This window comes from Xenopus laevis, chromosome 3L (genome assembly GCF_017654675.1).
Source record: "Xenopus laevis strain J_2021 chromosome 3L, Xenopus_laevis_v10.1, whole genome shotgun sequence".
NCBI lineage: Eukaryota > Metazoa > Chordata > Amphibia > Anura > Pipidae > Xenopus > Xenopus laevis.
Window position 1 is genome coordinate 21,215,729 of NC_054375.1, and position 17,351 is coordinate 21,233,079.

A 17,351-nucleotide genomic window follows, 5' to 3' on the forward strand; every position below is an offset into this window, starting at 1 on the left:
TATTTTAAACAGTACTTTTTTGTCAGAGCTAAACTTTGTGCCCCCTCCACTACCCAGAAAGTCTCAAGTGAAAAATTAAAAGGTCTAATCCTAATAGCAAATCAGATATATTTTTGACAGACCTGTCATTCACTGATTGTTCCATTAAAAAGAACAACAAATGCACTGTGGCCCTCCAGCTCTTGTTAAATGGCAAATGCAGCATCCAACCAATAGCTGTAGACTGTCAAATGGATTCTGTGAGTTGTAGTTTAGAAGTAGTTGGGATGCAGGTCAGATATCTGATTAATGCAATAACCCAAATACGTGGGGATAAATAAATATCAAGGTTCACCTTTCAAGTAACTTTTTAATATGGTAGAACATGTCCTTTTCTTAGCAACCTTTACATTTTTAGTTTTAAGCTGTTGAATTACTTGTTTATCTCTTTTGCCTCCTTCCAGCTTCCAACTGGGGGTCACTGACCCGGCAGCCAAAAAATGAATGTTCTGTGAGTCTACAATTATATTGTTATATATTGCTTATCTTTCTACTCAGGCCCCTCTCCTATTCATTTTTACAGTCTCTCATTCAAATCACTGCCTCATTGCTAGGGTAAATTGTACCCTAGCAACCACATTGCTGCTGAAATTCCAAGCCTCTAAAGAAAAAAAGAAAAGCTTATCAATATAAAAATGGAGATGAACAACTCTGCTGAGTGTTGCGCAGTAGAGCAGAGCAAGAGTGTTCTAGAATGGAATCTATACTAGGACAGAGCCTGGTGACACTTGCTGCGGCACGCTGCTCCCCTCTAGAGGGGTCTGTGTGACAGTTGGCAAGTACTTGTTGTTTGTTCTCCACTTTTTCTACTGGAAAGATGAAAGACAAGGGTGTCAACTGATGGATTTGACATTAGCATACTTCCAAGAAGGGACTGGAAAAAGCCAATTTTAAACCGGATGTGTTATTAGCCACTGTATCTGCATTCATATCACACGTATTGACTGTAAGGATTAAATCAGTGGTGGGGAACAGGCTTCAAAAGGAGTGCAATCAAAGATGCTTCCAGCCCCCTCACCCAGTCCTGATCTCATCTGCCAACACTTATCTATTGCAGCTCATCCCCTCAGCTTCCTTTAACCCTTTAATACATACAAATCCAGTGTCTAGGGCTGGGTTGAGGAGTGAGCTGTAAGATCAAGGGCCCTTAAAATAAAATGGGCCTTACATTAACATGAACACTTTTTTCCCCCAGTTCACAGGGACCCACTTTTATAATGTAACACAAATGTCTACTATTGCTAGTGCAGGACTGGCTCACCAAGACACTGGGCGATATCCTGGGAGGCCCTGTCCCTAGTAGGAGCAATCACTGGACAAGTCCTTCAGTGGGTCCTGGGCTAGTTTGTGAGTGTTAAAGCAAAGATCCCCTGTCCCAAGTTGTGCAACTACATGGGGTGGATTTTCGCAAAAATATGCCTTCTTTCATGCTTTTCCCCAAGGCCTGTCATTTTTATGCTGCTTAAGAAAAGACCATGTGTGAAACTCTTCTTTGATTAAAGCCTCCTGCACGGCGGCAACAATACAAGGCATAACACCAAGCCAGTGCATTTTTTGGTCACCTGATGCCTTATCTTGGCCTGTATGTTAGGCCGCAGTAAATCCATAAATTGTTCGGCCATTGGCCAAAAGAGCAGATCGTTGTCTTCTGCACATGCACACATGTCTACCACAGATTTGCTGCACATGACATCACACTAGTTAATGTGGTTTATAGACATATGTTGATGTAAAGAAAAAAAAAACAATAAAATATAAAGGTCATGCCTCCAGATTTACTTTCAGGTGTTTGCATCCAGCATTGGCCCATCACCTTGTCAAATGCCTGGTTGCTGTAGTGTTTTAGGGACATTTGACATTCTTGTACACCAAGCAGCACCCAAATCCTAGGAATGATTATAGACAGCCCAAGTAAGTAACAAGGACTTGTGTGATCATCACACCTTCCCTGAGGTCAAGGGAGACTGCGAAGCGCGTTGGATATTGGAGCAATTCGATTTTTTTTATTGATCACGGATATTGGAGCAGTTTGATTTTTTTCATCGATCACAGACTCAACAGGAGAAGCCTTCCTGGTCCCAGAGAAGTCTGGGCTTTTATTTTGCTTTGGGTACTACGTGCTTTATGATCTGGCGATCCTTGTGAGTAGAAAATCGCTTGTTTTATGGTGATTTTTAAAATTTATTAAAGCAATATTATACTATATTTTGCTTTATATCTTCATTATACTACTTGGTGGATGACTGGAGAAAACTTATAAGGTGAAGAACGAACATTACTATATGCATCAAAAATCCAAGAAATCTTCTGCCTATATACCCGAAAGGGGGAATCTTGAAGAATATCATACTGGTGGAACTTCTACAATATAGCTCTCCAGGCACCATTTTTAAACACTCTGTGGCTCTATGGGCTTAATTAATTATCTTAATTGAGACAATACTACTCTATGGGGCCGATTCACTAACTTCGAGTGAAGGATTCGAAGTAAAAAAACTTCACATTTTTGTGCTCCTCGAATTGACGTAGAATGATTCGAATAGATAGAGTGCAAAAACGCTGCTACTATTCGCCATTCGATAGTCGAAGTACTGGATCGAGCGCAAAAACGCTGCGACTATTCGCCCATTCGATAGTCGAAGTACTGTCTCTTTTAAAAATACTTCGACTGCCTACTTCGCCACCTAAAACCTACCGAATTGCTTTAAAAGCCTATGGGAAAGTCCCATAGGCTTGTTTTCCAAGTTTTTGATCGAATAAAAAGGCATTCGATCGAATGAAAATCCTTTGAGCGAATATTCAATCGAGCGCCTATTCGCCTGGCGAATATTCGCCAATTTGACTATTTGCCAGAGCCTAAATTCGCCCGAATTGCCTATTCGATTCTATTCGATTCTATACCCCAGTCGAATTTCGAGGGATTTAACCCTTCGAAATTCGACCATTGATGAATTTGCCCTTATGTGTGTGCTTCCTTTTGCATTCTATTTCAGATTTCCTGGGCCCAAGTAAGTAGCTTCCAAGCCAACACTTCAAATAGTGGTATTCTAAGGGCTAACAATGGTCACTGTTGTAGACTGATGCCCCTCAAATTCCGCCCTACAGTAGACCTGCAATGGCACTCGGCTGGCTGTTTTTTTTTTAGACCAAAGCCAAATTTTGGGGCTCTGAAAATATGTAGGAAGAGTTGAGCTGGGGGGGAGGGGGGAAGGCTTGATGAGATCCTCTAAGTAAAAGAGTAAAACCACTCAACCTACGACCCTTCAGTAGTAGCTACATGTTAAATGGGTTGTTCACCTTTAAACAACTAGTTGTTTTCAGATAGATCACCAAAAATAATGACTTTTTACAATTACTTTCTGTTTTCTATGTGTCACTGTTTTTCTAATGTTGAAGTGTAATTTTTCACCTTCTAAAGCAGCTGTGGGAGGGGGGTCGCCAACCCTGTAAACTGTTCTAAATTGAAACATTTAGTTGATACATTTCTTATTTTTGTCCCTGCCAAGCAGAATCCCTGGGTTTCATTACAGGCAGCTGTTAGAATTGATACAATAGTTGCTAATACTCCAGAGATGCTGCTGAGAAATGTATCAACTAAATGTTGCAAAATTGTAACAGTTCAGAATTTGCACCTAAATTACTGAGCTGCCAGATTAAAACACCAGAGACAGGAACATTCAACTTTAAACTTTGGAAAAACAGTAAAAATTAAATAATGGGAAGTAATTGAAAAAAGTTTATTTCTGGAACAAGCAGAAAACTGAACTGAAAAAAAGTGTTTGGAAGGGGAACAACCCCTTTAAAGGAATAGTTCACCTTTAAGTTAACTTTCAATATATAATAGAAAGGTCAAGTCTAAACAACTAAAATTGCTTACATTCTTCTTCTGGCTCTTTTCAGCATTCAAATGAATGTCACTAACACTAACACTGGCAACTACAAAACAACTGCTATTAGATCAACAGCACATGCAATAGGTGTTTTTCCTGCCATGTTTTTCAGTAGTCTATAGCAGGTACAGTAAAGAGAGACAGTGCCTATAGTAGCAGTTGGGATAATAGCCTCTGGGAAGTTACTGTGACTGTGGGATAGTAGGTACCAGTAAACCCCCGATTCTCTAAAGAATCGTTAATGAAAGAATGGTAACAACAGTGAGGCAGCAAAATGCGATGGGTGCTGATTCACTCGGCATCCCCAGGCAGCAACTGGCGACGCTAATTTGTGGGGATGTAGAGTGAATCTGTGCCTATTGCTTGTTATTACCTATCTGCTATTAGAATTCTTAAATTTTGAGTTTATTGGTAGTAAAGTGTTACTGAAAAATTTCTTTATAAACAACATTTTTTGTGAAAATGTTCTCCTGTCCTTGAATGAGTTCTCCCTGGTGAGCTGTACTTAAAATCTTGACTTTAACATCAGATGAACGCTGCACTCTTGAAAATGCAACATAAAGTTGACCATGACCAAACACAGGCTCAGATAGGTAAATGCCGACTTTATCCAATGTTTGTCCTTGTGATTTGTTGATTGTCATGGCAAATGCAGCCTTAATGGGGAATTGTCGTCGTTTAAGTTTAAAAGGTAATTCCTGGTCAGAACTGGTAAGGTCAATTCTGGGAACCAAAACAGTATCACCGCTATGGGATCCTGTAAGCACTTCTGCCTTGATAACATTTTGTCTCATGCTCTTCACAACCAACCGTGTACCGTTACATAAACCTTGCTTAGTGTTAGGGTAGGGGCACACGGCGCGATTTCGCCGCGATTCTGCGCTGGGCGAGTTGTCGCTGCGTTTTTTAAGCCGAAATAGCTTTGCTAACTTTGGCGCTGGCGTCAATGCAAATCGCGGCGAAATCGCTGCGCTAATTCACACGCGGCGATTCTTTTTCTACTGTCGCCCGGAAACGCTCAGCGAGGCAACTTCGGACGACAATAGAAAACGAATCGCCGCGTGTGAATTAGCGCAGCGATTTCGCCGCGATTTGCATTGACGCCAGCGCCAAAGTTAGCAAAGCTATTTCGGCTTAAAAAACGCAGCGACAACTCGCTTAGCGCAGAATCGCGGCGAAATCGCGCCGTGTGCCCCTACCCTTAAGGTTTCTTAACAGCATGACTATTGTTCCTACTTTGAGTATAAGATTGTGTTGTGGTAATCCAGCATTGTTGATAGTGTTTAAATATTCTAATGGGAAGTTAAGTTTCTCACTTTCGTCTTCAGAATCAATACAGTCAGTACTCAGAAAGACACAGCTTTGTCCAGGAAGTAATGCAATCACTTGGTTGTTTATCATGTCAACATCAATATTTTTTGGAGATAATATAGCCCGTTTTGCTAAAAATGGCCACCCACGCAGGTACGCAACCGGTTCCCCTCCTAGAGTGACGCTAGCGCCGCCATTAGACAAACTTGCAAAGGAGTAGCAAGATGGCCGACGCTTATACAGACTTTAGTGGGCGGATGACAAACTCGCAGAGGAGTAGCAAGATGGCCGACGCTTATACAGACTTTAGTGGGCGGATTTGGCAGTGGGCGGATGACAAAGTCGCAGAGGAGTAGCAAGATGGCCGACGCTTATACAGACTTTCGTGCAGGTACGCAACCGGTTCCCCTCCTAGAGTGACGCTAGCGCCGCCATTAGACAAACTTGCAAAGGAGTAGCAAGATGGCCGATGCTTATACAGACTTTAGTGGGCGGATGACAAACTCGCAGAGGAGTAGCAAGATGGCCGACGCTTATACAGACTTTAGTGGGCGGATTTGGCAGTGGGCGGATGACAAAGTCGCAGAGGAGTAGCAAGATGGCCGACGCTTATACAGACTTTCGTGCAGGTACGCAACCGGTTCCCCTAGTGTGACGGTGAGCGCATCTGCCTCCCTAGATCCTAACCTTCCAGCGGTCGCCGCCTGAGTGAGCAGGAAAGAAGAGGCGGCGGGAGGCAGAAGGAGACGGTGAGCGCATCTGCCTCCCTAGATCCTAACCTTCCAGCGCATCTGCCTCCCCGATCCTAACCTGTTCTGATCCTAACCTTCCAGCACATCTGCTAATCGAAGGCCGCATCTATGTCTTTCGGCTGAAGTTGCGCGCGCATCTCATAGATCCTAACCGAAGTTGCGTGCGCATCTGCCTCCCCTCCACTCGGGACATAGATAGGCCTTCGGTTAGTATATAGGATAGTAGGGGAGAAATGGTGCCTATAGTAACAGTAGGATAATAGTCTCTGGGAAGGGACTGTGGTTATGGGATAGCAGGTATAGTAGGGAGAGATGGTGCCTATAGTAACAGTGAGGTTAATAGTCTCTGGGAAGGGGGTGTGACTGTGGGATAGCAGGTATAGTAGGGAGACATGGTGCCTATAGTAACAGTGGGGATAATAGTCTCAGGGAAGGGGCTGTGGCTATGGGATAGCAGGTATAGTAGGGAGAGATGGTGCCTATAGTAGCAGTGAGGACAATTGTCTCTGATTGTGGATGTGGGATAGCAGGTATAGTAGGGAGTTATGGTGCCTATAGTAGCAGTGGGGTAATAGTCTCTGCAAAGGGACTGTGGCTGTGGGGTAGTATGTATAATAGGGAGAGATGGTAGTAAAAATGGAGATAACACTTAAAGCCTAAATGGCTAAAATGTTACTCTACTTTGCCCTAAAATAATTCTTCACAACTGCTAGTGACAGTACTTTCAGTCACACCTGAAAATGTGTACATTGCTAATGCCTTGCACTAACTACAAGGCCTATGGGAATCGTTCTTTTGGGGACCCTTAAGACATCCCTTTATATTTTAAGAGAAAGAGATATACAGTTAGAATATAAAAAAGTAACTCTTTTATAATGAGTTACATAGCACCATGGGATGAGTTTCCCTGTAGACAAGGGGGTCCCTGTTAAGAGGGCTTAGTACAGAAATAAAATTGCTTTAATACAGGAGAAGGTAGGAGAATGGCAGGAGGGACAGCTTACAGAAGAACAGGCTTCAGCACCCACTAACAATAGATGGCACCTCCAATTAATGTCACTGAAAGGACAGGCAGCTCTATTGTTCCTTAATACGAAGCGCAGGGTCCAAAAAAGAGAATAAAGGAACATTTCTGTCTCAACACTTCTCTGCTTAATGAACTGTTCCATAAAAAGGACAGGGACACCCACGGACACCACTGGAGCTCGATATTAAAAATATGTGTCCCAACAAAACGGGCTTCTGTATGCAATGTGTCAAAACACTGCTTGGTCCATACATCGACTCTAAAGAGATTGGCAGGGTGTGAGCAACGCGGAAAAAGAACATAAAACAGGCCCGATAAGTCTACTCTAACAATGGGGAGAAAGCACTCGGCTCAACAATGATCCGCAGATGCAAGCTTTCTATTTTCCTATACACGCTTGGGTTATAGAAAGGGAGAAAAAAAAACGAAAAAAAAAAAACACTCCTCTATTTAGCCCCCTGTTATATTGACACAGCCTGAAAAAAAAAGTAAATGGGGAACAGCAGACATTTATGTCAAAGATAAATGTCTGAGGCTACAATTACCGCTGCTTGGCAACCAACTTTGACTATCTTGGCTAAAGCAAAATCAACAGGATTGTGTTTGGGGTCTTGGATGAAAAGGATAAAGAAGAGTTAACATTTTTTTTTGCCACAGGTGTTTTTTTTTTTTTAATTAAAAATAAAAGGGAAAAAAAATGAGTTCATTCAATCACTCGGGGAATGTCAAACAAAAAGCCCTGAACCAATTAAATGGCTTGTTTTGGATGTACGACTCCGATCAATGATCATTTTTATGTGCAGTTATATTTCCCATTCCACTATTCAGGTATGTTCACATTAAAGGGGTTTCAACCACACAAACATTTGTGGCTGGACTACAAATATCAGCTTATACTGAATACTGAATGTAAAGTAATATTGCTCAATAAAACTTGTCCCAGCTCGCCAGCGTCAAATTAGTATGCATAGGTGTCCTCAAATGAGAATCCCAGCTGATCTGCCCTCCATATTCTTTGTTTCTGCCACTGGACTTTTAAGCTGATTTTTTTAGCTTGATCACTAAACAGCAGTGTGTCCTCCCTCCTGATGTGTGATTAGAGGGAAGCCAAAATTACACAATCTGCATATGTAACAGAAGAGCAAGATGGCAAACAACACATTGGTGAATTATTTTGCATACATGTTTTGGTCAATGTCTCTAAAGAACAGAGTGGGAGTTTTATGGAGGGTTTTGATCCCCATTTATACTTATAATGGATAATAATACATTACTTAATTACTAGCATTTAGCTAGCAATCTACTTGTAAATCCTATGTTATTCATGATATGGATATGGAGAACTTGAGTACCCAAATATGAATAATAATAAAAAAAAAAAATCAGTCTCTTATGAGTGTGTTCCTCAGGGGAGGGGACTTGTTTGGTTGGCTTTCTCTGCAGATTGCTGTGTCAGTATCATATAAATAACTTACATGTTTCAACATCCATAAGAGGTATAAAATAAATAATAAAAATATTTAAAATAGTATAAAAAACAAAAAAAGTAAATAAAAAATTGTTAAATAATAATTAAAAGGGTAAAAACCACTAGAATAAAAGGATATTGATACACAGAAAACACAGTGAAAGGGTCTTCTCTTTGCCATCTTGCCTCTATCCAGCGAAGCTTTGTTTAATGCAAGGGCGTCCTCAATATCATAGCCACTATAGCTCATAACAGCGACTGTGGCATTCTGCCCTGCTGGGAGTTTCTCAAATTCAATAAGTTTAATGGTCTTTGTATTAACCATTGGCTTTTGTGGATAGGCCAGTAGGTACATCAGGGTGTCGACCCTGTTGCTCTGGTTTTACCCAATTGTCTCTGTTGGGGGAATATGTAAAATTAAGAAATGTATTATATTCATTAGGGATGCACTGAATCCAGGATTCGGTTCGGGATTCAGCCTTTTTCAGCAGGATTTGGATTCTAACAAACCCAATCCAAATCCTAATTTGCATATGCAAATTAGGGGTGGGAGGGAAATCACATGACTTTTTGTCACAAAACAAGGAAGTAAAAAATGTTCCCCCTTCCCACCCCTAATTTGCATATGCATATGCAAATTAGGATTCAGTTCGGTATTCGGACGAATCTTTAACAAAGGATTCGGATTAGCAAATAGTGGATTTGGTGCATCCTTAGTATTCATACACATTTAATAACTCAGGGGCCAAACAAATACGAGCAACACTGTTAGCAAATTATATCCTCACATGGGAATGTCCAAAAATCAAAAGAATCACAAGAAACGTAAATGCTTTAGGAGATATCAACCTACCCAGGTCTGAACCTGGTTTTCTTCACCACGCCACTGGCCACCCAGACCAGCCCTGGTTATGCCCTGACTACACCCTGTTCCACAGGACCCCATCCAGTAGTAGCAGCACTGACAAATGCATAAATACGGGACTCGCTAAAACTCGCTAAAAACAGGATGGTTATTATATAATATATTCTTTTACTTTATTTAGTCAAGCTTCAGAGAAGGTACTAAGGCTCAGCCACTGATTCTAACAGGGTGGCAACAAGCCTATCATAGCCAACAGGCTTTCGATTGTGTTGCAATACCATTACAACCAAGGAGTGTGGTCTGTTCAGTCGCTGTGGTTTGTTGCCAAATGGGGTGTGGTTAGTCAGACAAAGAAGTAAATGGTGCTTTTTGTTGCAAATTTTTATTCACATTTAGCATAAAGAGATACCATAAATGTATGCCAGTATAGATACCCCTGAGGGGTAGGCACAATTATGCTGGACAATGTCAGGCTACAGTTGGGTTTTAAGTCTGTGTGCAATTTTACATTTCGGTAAAATGGCATGCAAATATTACAATATATAGATATAATAAGCAAATTCACATACTGCATATCTAAATTAGTATAGATCAGTCAGTCACCAACTAAGGGGGCTGAGCCCATGGGGAGGGCCTTGAGAAGTCCAAAACTTTGGGGTATTCTCCCACACACTTATCTGCCTTACAAGCCTGAATGCTGTAGGGGTTTTTTTTTTTGGGACACTGTGTTTGGTATGTACTAAATTATATGTTTTAATGACTTTGTAATGATACATTGTTGTAATTACATGCTTTATTAAATCACTTATTAGCATACCTTAAGTATCTGTGAAATCCACAGGACCCATAGTTTGGGTGTGTTTTGCATTCCCCCTCTACTCCCTAAAATTCCCAGTCTATAAACCAGAGGTGCGCAGAATTAGCATATGGAGTGGGACATTGTTATGAGCTAAGGGGGCCCAGCCTGAAGGGCAGTTAGGGTGAGATTTGAGGAGAGTACTTATTTGTGCCATGGGTACCCCTGGAACTATAGCAGGGTGACTGTTACCCCAATGTTTCTATATATTTGTAACCTTGTTAGGAGCTAAGGGGGCCCAGCCTGAAGGCCAGTTAGAGTGAGATTTGGGGTGAATGCTTATTTGTGCCCTGGGAACCCCTGGAACTATAGCAGGGTGACCATTACCCCAATGTTTCTTTATATCTGTAACCTTTGCTGGACCTCCAACGGGTTCTGGAATTAGATAATGTCTGGTGTAGCTATTGAGGGCATGGCATGCTCTTGTACGTTAAAATAAAGGGGCATTAGGTGAGTATTATAGGATATTCCAAGAGCAGGCATACGGATGCAATCCATCAAGCATTCTGTATAATAAAGTCATTTTAGATTAGGTCCCAGCCCATAACATGACAGATGTTCTCGATTGCTAAGCACCCAATCCTCCTTACAATAGTTTATTGCCCTATAAAATTAAAGCGATATTATACGTGCGATTTTCAGACTACAAAAGCCCTTGACTTTTAAACTTGAGAACAGATCTGCTTTGGGCTTGAAAGGCAGTGTGGGGCAATATTTTTTCTAAAGTTGAACCAATAAAAAAGTTCAATAACACTAACGGATCGAGGTATTCTCTGAAGCATTCTGGGTTTAGCCATCTCTGCCCATCACGATACAGATGGAGATTATTTACATATGGCTGATAAACTGCTAAGAACATGATGCAGTAACCAACATTAGATGGGGGGAGTTCTTATTCCATCCTTCCTTTATAAGCCATAGAATACTCTGTTGAAACTGCAGTTGCTTCATAATAACTGTACAAACTATCAATAATACTATGAATACAAAAAAGATGCTTTATTAAAGGGCCAGTTACAATAAAAATGTAAATATTATTATGGTAAACTGTACCCTGGCAACCAGATAGCTGCACTATACCAGATTGGAGAGCGGCTGAACAAAAAGCTAATTTAAAAAAAGCGGATTTAACAGACCTACAGATAAAACAAACTTTGATAAATTCTTTCAGGAGTCAGAATCAGTGAACCCCCACCAGATAAATACAGCACTAATTTCCATGTACAATATCCCAGAATGCATGACAAGATAAATGCAGCACCAATTCCATATATAATACCCCAGAATAAATGGCGAAATAAATACAGCACCAATTCCATATACAGTATAATACCGCAGAATACATGGCAAAATAAATTACATGTATAATATAACGCAGAACACATGGCAGATAAATTCAGTGCCAAATCCATGCTGGTTCTGGCTTCTCACCTGTGGGATTGAACAGACCCACAGGTGAAAGTGACTTCTAATACATTCTTTCAAGGATCAGAATCATTGAACAGCTTTCAAGTAAGAGAAAGTCTTTCAAACACATCAATGAACTTTGCCTTTTCTTTAGGCTGTCTGGTCTGGTTTCCCTATTATCATACTAATATAAAAGTGCCCATTTCAATGCGATATTCATAAATATCGGGGACCCTCTTTAAGGGGGGTTGCTATCTTTCCACGTAGTCATTTAGTCAGGTGATTTTGATGTATCCCAGTAAAACAAAGGCCATTTTTTTTTATTGCTTAAGATATCCAGCCGGCTTTGTCCGAAGCATCGGCAGTAACGTCAGCAAATTGTATCCAAGGAGCTAAATGTGCGGAACCTGGGGTCACAACAGCTGAATACACCAAGCTCAGAAAACACAGACAATGAATTGCAAATGACACTCGCAACAAAACCGAGTGAGAGGGGGGAATAAGCCATTCACACAGGATACAACAAAAGGACTCTACAGAGCCTGAATTGGCTTTCTGTACACACTGATCCCCGTCTGACTGTGTGTGGCAAGGAACTAAATGCTTTAAAGCAGACTGGCACAAAACAAAAATCTGTTATTACAGTGAGAATATATTAAACATAATCTTTGCCCCTAGCAAATGGGGTAGGCTACATTTTTATTGTTCTTTCCAGTGACTTATTGACCTGCAAGAATAACATTTGTCTTTAAGGGAAGCAATAGAACAGTTTCTTGGGTGGAACGTTTCCATATTCTGAATTAACTGTTTAAAAGAACTTACAGCTGCCTTAAGTAATTCTCCTCCATTCCTCCCAACTTACAAGTGATTAGAGACCCCTGTTTAGGAACGAAGAATGAAAAAGTTATTTAGAATGACTCAGAATGCAAAGAGTACATTGGTCATTAAATACTACACTCATATGAAAAAGTTTGGGAACCCCTGATAATTCTTTGGAGTTTTGTTCATTGGCTGAGCTTTGAAAGTAGCAACTTCCTTTTCATATATAACATGCCTTATGGAAACAGTAGTATTTCAGCAGTGACATAACATTTATTGGATTAACAGAAAATATGCAATAAGGATCATAACAAAATTAGACAGGTGCATAAATTTGAGCACCCCAACAGAGATATTACACGAATGCTTAGTTGAGCCTTCTTTTGCAAATGTAACAGCCTCTAGACTCCTCCTATAGCCTTCGGTGAGTGTCTGGATTCAGGATGGCGGTATTTTTGACCATTCATCCATACAAAATCTCTCCAGTTCAGTTAAATTTGATGGCTGCCGAGCATGGACAGCTTGCTTCAAATCATCCCTTCCATTTCCTGATTACATTCCTTTCAGTTGAAACGTCTAAGATATATTTTTGTAGCCTTCCCCCTCACCATTATACTGAAAAATATTTGTTTTCAGATCTTTTGAGAGTTGCTTTGAGGATTCCATAGTGTCACTCTGCAGAGGAGAGTGAAACAGAAGCACAACTTGCAATTGGCCACGTTAAGGGCTCTTACACACGGCCGTTCCGACCTGCGCTCCCCTGCGTTCCGTTTTTTGGCGTTCAGCCGCAGGGGAGCGCAGGAATAGACGCAAGTCATTATTTGAAATGGGCCTGTACTCACTCAGGCGCGTGTAGGCGCCGAACGCAGGTTCAGACGCAACATGCTGCATTTTTCCTGCGTTCGGCGCCTACACGCGCCTTAGTGAGTACAGGCCCATTTCAAATAATGACTTGCGTCTATTCCTGCGCTCCCCTGCGGCTGAATGCCAAAAAACGGAACGCAGGGGAGCGCAGGTCGGAACGGCCGTGTGTAAGAGCCCTAATACCTTTTCTCATGATTGGACACACCTGCCTATGAAGTTTAACGAGCTAATTCCACCAATTTGGTGTTGGCAGTAAAGAGTATTGAACAGTTACACACATTCAAATTAGCAAAATTACATAAACAAAGAAAAAAATGAAGGCCAGTTGAAAACTTGCTTGGAATTAGCCAATCTATAATGTACAAAAAGTTAACTTAAAGGGGTTGTTAACCTTCAAACAACTAGTTGTTTTCAGAGAGATCACCAGAAATAACGACTTTTTGCAATAATTTTTTTTTTCTGTGTCACCGTTTTCTAATATTGAAGTGTAAAGTGTCTTTTTTCACCTTCTAAAGAAGCTCTGGGGAGGGGGGTCACTGACCCTGTAAACTGTTCTAAATTTAAACATTTAGTTGATAAATGTTCTGCCCTGCTGGGCAGAATTTCTGGGTTAAATTAAAGGCAGCTGTTGAAATTGATACAATAGTTGCTAATACTCCAGAGATGCTCCAGAGAAATGTATCATCTAAATGTAGCAAAAATTTAACAGTTTAGAGTCTGCACTTGAATTACTGAGCTGCCAGACCCAAACACCACAGACAGGAACATTCAACTTTAAACTTAGATTTTGGAAAAACAGTAAAAAATAAATAATGGAAAGTAATTATAAAAATACTTTATTTCTGGGGAACTATCCGAAAACCACTAAACTGAAAAAAAGTGTTTGGAAGGTTTTGGAATTATTTGCAATTAATTGAGATGCTAGGAACATGGCTACACAGAATCCACTGTAGTTTGCAGGATGAGTTTAAATCAATTGCTAATTAGCCAATTCATTTAGACTTAGCTGTATTATTTTCTGGAACAAGTTTTTATGATCAAGTGTCTTCTCAGATAGGAAGAGTGCATACTCAATTTCCATGGTGTGCCTAAAAAACAATGCGAAGAGTAATGAGACAAAATGACAGGTTATATTGGAGATTGAAAATTGGTAAATACACACCAGCAATTAAACATTAGAGATTTTTTTTTAAGTGGGAACCTCTAGAACCTTATGAGGACAAATCAAAATCTCATATTGAAGGAGAACTATCTATAGTTCACAATGTCATGTTTTTTTTAGTCATTTGCCCTTTTATCTGGTTGCCAAGGTAAGCAATACGGCAACCCCTTGCTGTATTGTGACAGGATGGATACTGGGACTTGAGGTCCCTGTCCTTTCCATAGTGGGTGGTGCCCAGAGTCTCTGAAAAGAGAGGTTCTTTAAGTCCAAGAAGCCAGAATCCACCACTTCACTATGGAACAAAGTGAGAGAAGGGTAACAGGACACTGTAAGCCTAAGGGGCCTGGTGATTTTGTTTTTACAAGTATCATGTTTTTTTTTGATGACTGACTTGACTTGCTTGGTTATAGTATGTTCATAAAGAGCTATGTTACAGTAATTTTCTTCATTGACATCTAAATACTCAACAGGACTTTTATGAAGGAAATCTTCAAAGCTCCTGCAATATATTTAAAAATAACAGTAATATTTATATATTGTATTTCTGGCAGCCAGCTGTATGTGTTAGAGGCCCACGCAGGAGACAGTTCAATATTCAAGAAGAATGACTGCCTGAGTATGAAAAGCATACAGATGGCCATAACATTATTATTAAAAAACAAAAATTATGTTACTTTCCCCCTGAAATTATGTCTCCTTTATCCACCCAAACATGGTGATTTGTTTAAATGGAACATATTCCCCTCCCCTAATCTGAGTGACTGTGAAGCAAAACATTTAAAGGGGTGGTTCACCTTTAGGTTAACTTTAGTATGTTATAGAATGGCAAATTCTAAGCAGCTTTTCAGGTGGTCTTCATCAATTATTTTGTATAGATTTTAAATTATTTGCCTCCTTCCTCTGACTCTTTTCAGCTTTCTAATGGGAGACACTGACTCAATCAAAAAACAAATGCTCTGTAAAGCTACACATTGATTGTTATTGCTACTTTTTACTACTCATCTTTCTATTCAGGCCTCTCCTATTCATATTCCAGTATCTTATTTAAACTAATGCATGGTTTCTAGGGCAATTTGGACCCTACAACCATATTGCTAAACTTGCAAACTAGAGAGCTGCTGAATAAAAAGCTAAATAACTCAAAAACCACAAATAATAAAAACCGATGGCAAATTGTCTCAGAAAATCACACTCAATATCATACTAAAGTTAACTCAAAGGTGAACAACCCCTTTAAAGTTGAATTTCTGGTGCTGTTGCAATTGCAGGTCAGGCAATTATGGCTTCAAAACAAGGTGGTTATGTTGGCAACATAGGCTTTGAGATAAGGAGAAACTTACCATACAGAGGTCTTATGTTTAAATTGGTAATTAGTGGTGCTTGCGAAGCAAAGCATCACTACTGTTATCTTGCAAACTTATTAGTGGTGCTTGCGAAGCAAAGCATCACTACTGTTATCTTGCAAACTTATTTTTATTCTTCTTCCGTATGAAAGTTTGGCGCGTAACTAGTTAGTGGTGCTTGCGAAGCAAAGCATCACTACTGTTATCTTGCAAACTTATTTTTTTAGTGGTGCTTGCGAAGCAAAGCATCACTACTGTTATCTTGCAAACTTATTTTTATTCTTCTTCCGTATGAAAGTTTGGCGCGTAACTAGTCCCGCACCGTTTGTCCTAGACCCATGAATGAGGTGTCAAATCGTGCGGCTTAATCGGGAATGGGGTGGTATGACTTTTCTAAGGGGTGGGTGGTTAATTGCCCCTTGCGGGGGCAATTAACCACCCCGAAAAGTCCCATAGATTAACATTGAGGCCAACTTTTGACGGATTCTAGCGCAGAGAGGGAATCTTGTAGAAACGTTAGATTTACCACATTTGAAGAGGTTTGCGACCTGTGTCAGATGATACCCCACACGAGGGTATAAGTTTTACCCCCGGGGCAGGAGAGGTCCCCAAATTTGCCCCATTGACTTATAATGGGGAATTTATCGAATAATTAGTTTGTCGCAGACCCATGAATGAGGTGTCAAACCGTTCAGCTTATTCGGGAATGGGGTGTTGTGACTTTTCTGTCCTATTTTGGGGACCCAAAAAAGTGAGCGGAGCCGCAAACAACCAATCAGATTTTCCCTATTGACTTCAATGAGAAAATGTAAACAGCTGTAATTCTCACAGTAATAAAGCCAGAGCTCCCAAACTTGGCACCGTGGGTCACTGGGTGACTGCGGCCAAAATTTACAAAAAGTGGGCGGAGTCTACAACAGCCAATCAAATTTCAGCCATTCAATTAAATAGGAAAATTTTAAACTGCTGCCGCTCTTAGACGGTTAATGGCAGCCTCCTCAAAGTTGGCACAGTTGGTCACTGGGGGACTGGGATTAAAATTAAGAAAAGTGGGTGGAGCCAAAACCAACCAATCAGATTTCTTTGATTGGTTTTAATGGGAAAAATTAAGAAGGCTGCCATTCTCTCAGTATTGATGTCAGGGACCTTGAATATCACAAATGTGGTCGCTGGGGGTTTCCACTTCAAGTTTAGAAAAAGTGGGCGGAGCCACCAACAACCAATCAAATTTCATTCATTGATTTTCAATAGAAAAAAATAGAAATGCTGCCATTTTTACACATTAAATGACAGCATTCCCAAACTTTGGTATGTTAGTCACTGAGTGACTGTGGTTCACAATTAGGAAAAAAAGGGGCGGGGCAACAACAGCCAATCAGATTTGGGCCTGAGTTTTGCCACGGCAAGCACCACTCACATTTTCTTCAGGAAATGTACCTCTCTAGTTTATATTATTACTTATTGCACCTCAAACATTGACTCCTGTAGAACCAGGAATTGACGCAGTGGTTTCAATTTCTTGTTTAATAAGAACAGGCAAAATGATTG

General features: G+C 40.5%; 1 pseudogene; it reads right to left on the reverse strand.

Moving 5' to 3' along the window:
- Window positions 1-17,351, reverse strand: part of LOC108710192 — a 76,814-nt pseudogene that overhangs the window by 12,525 nt on the left and 46,938 nt on the right.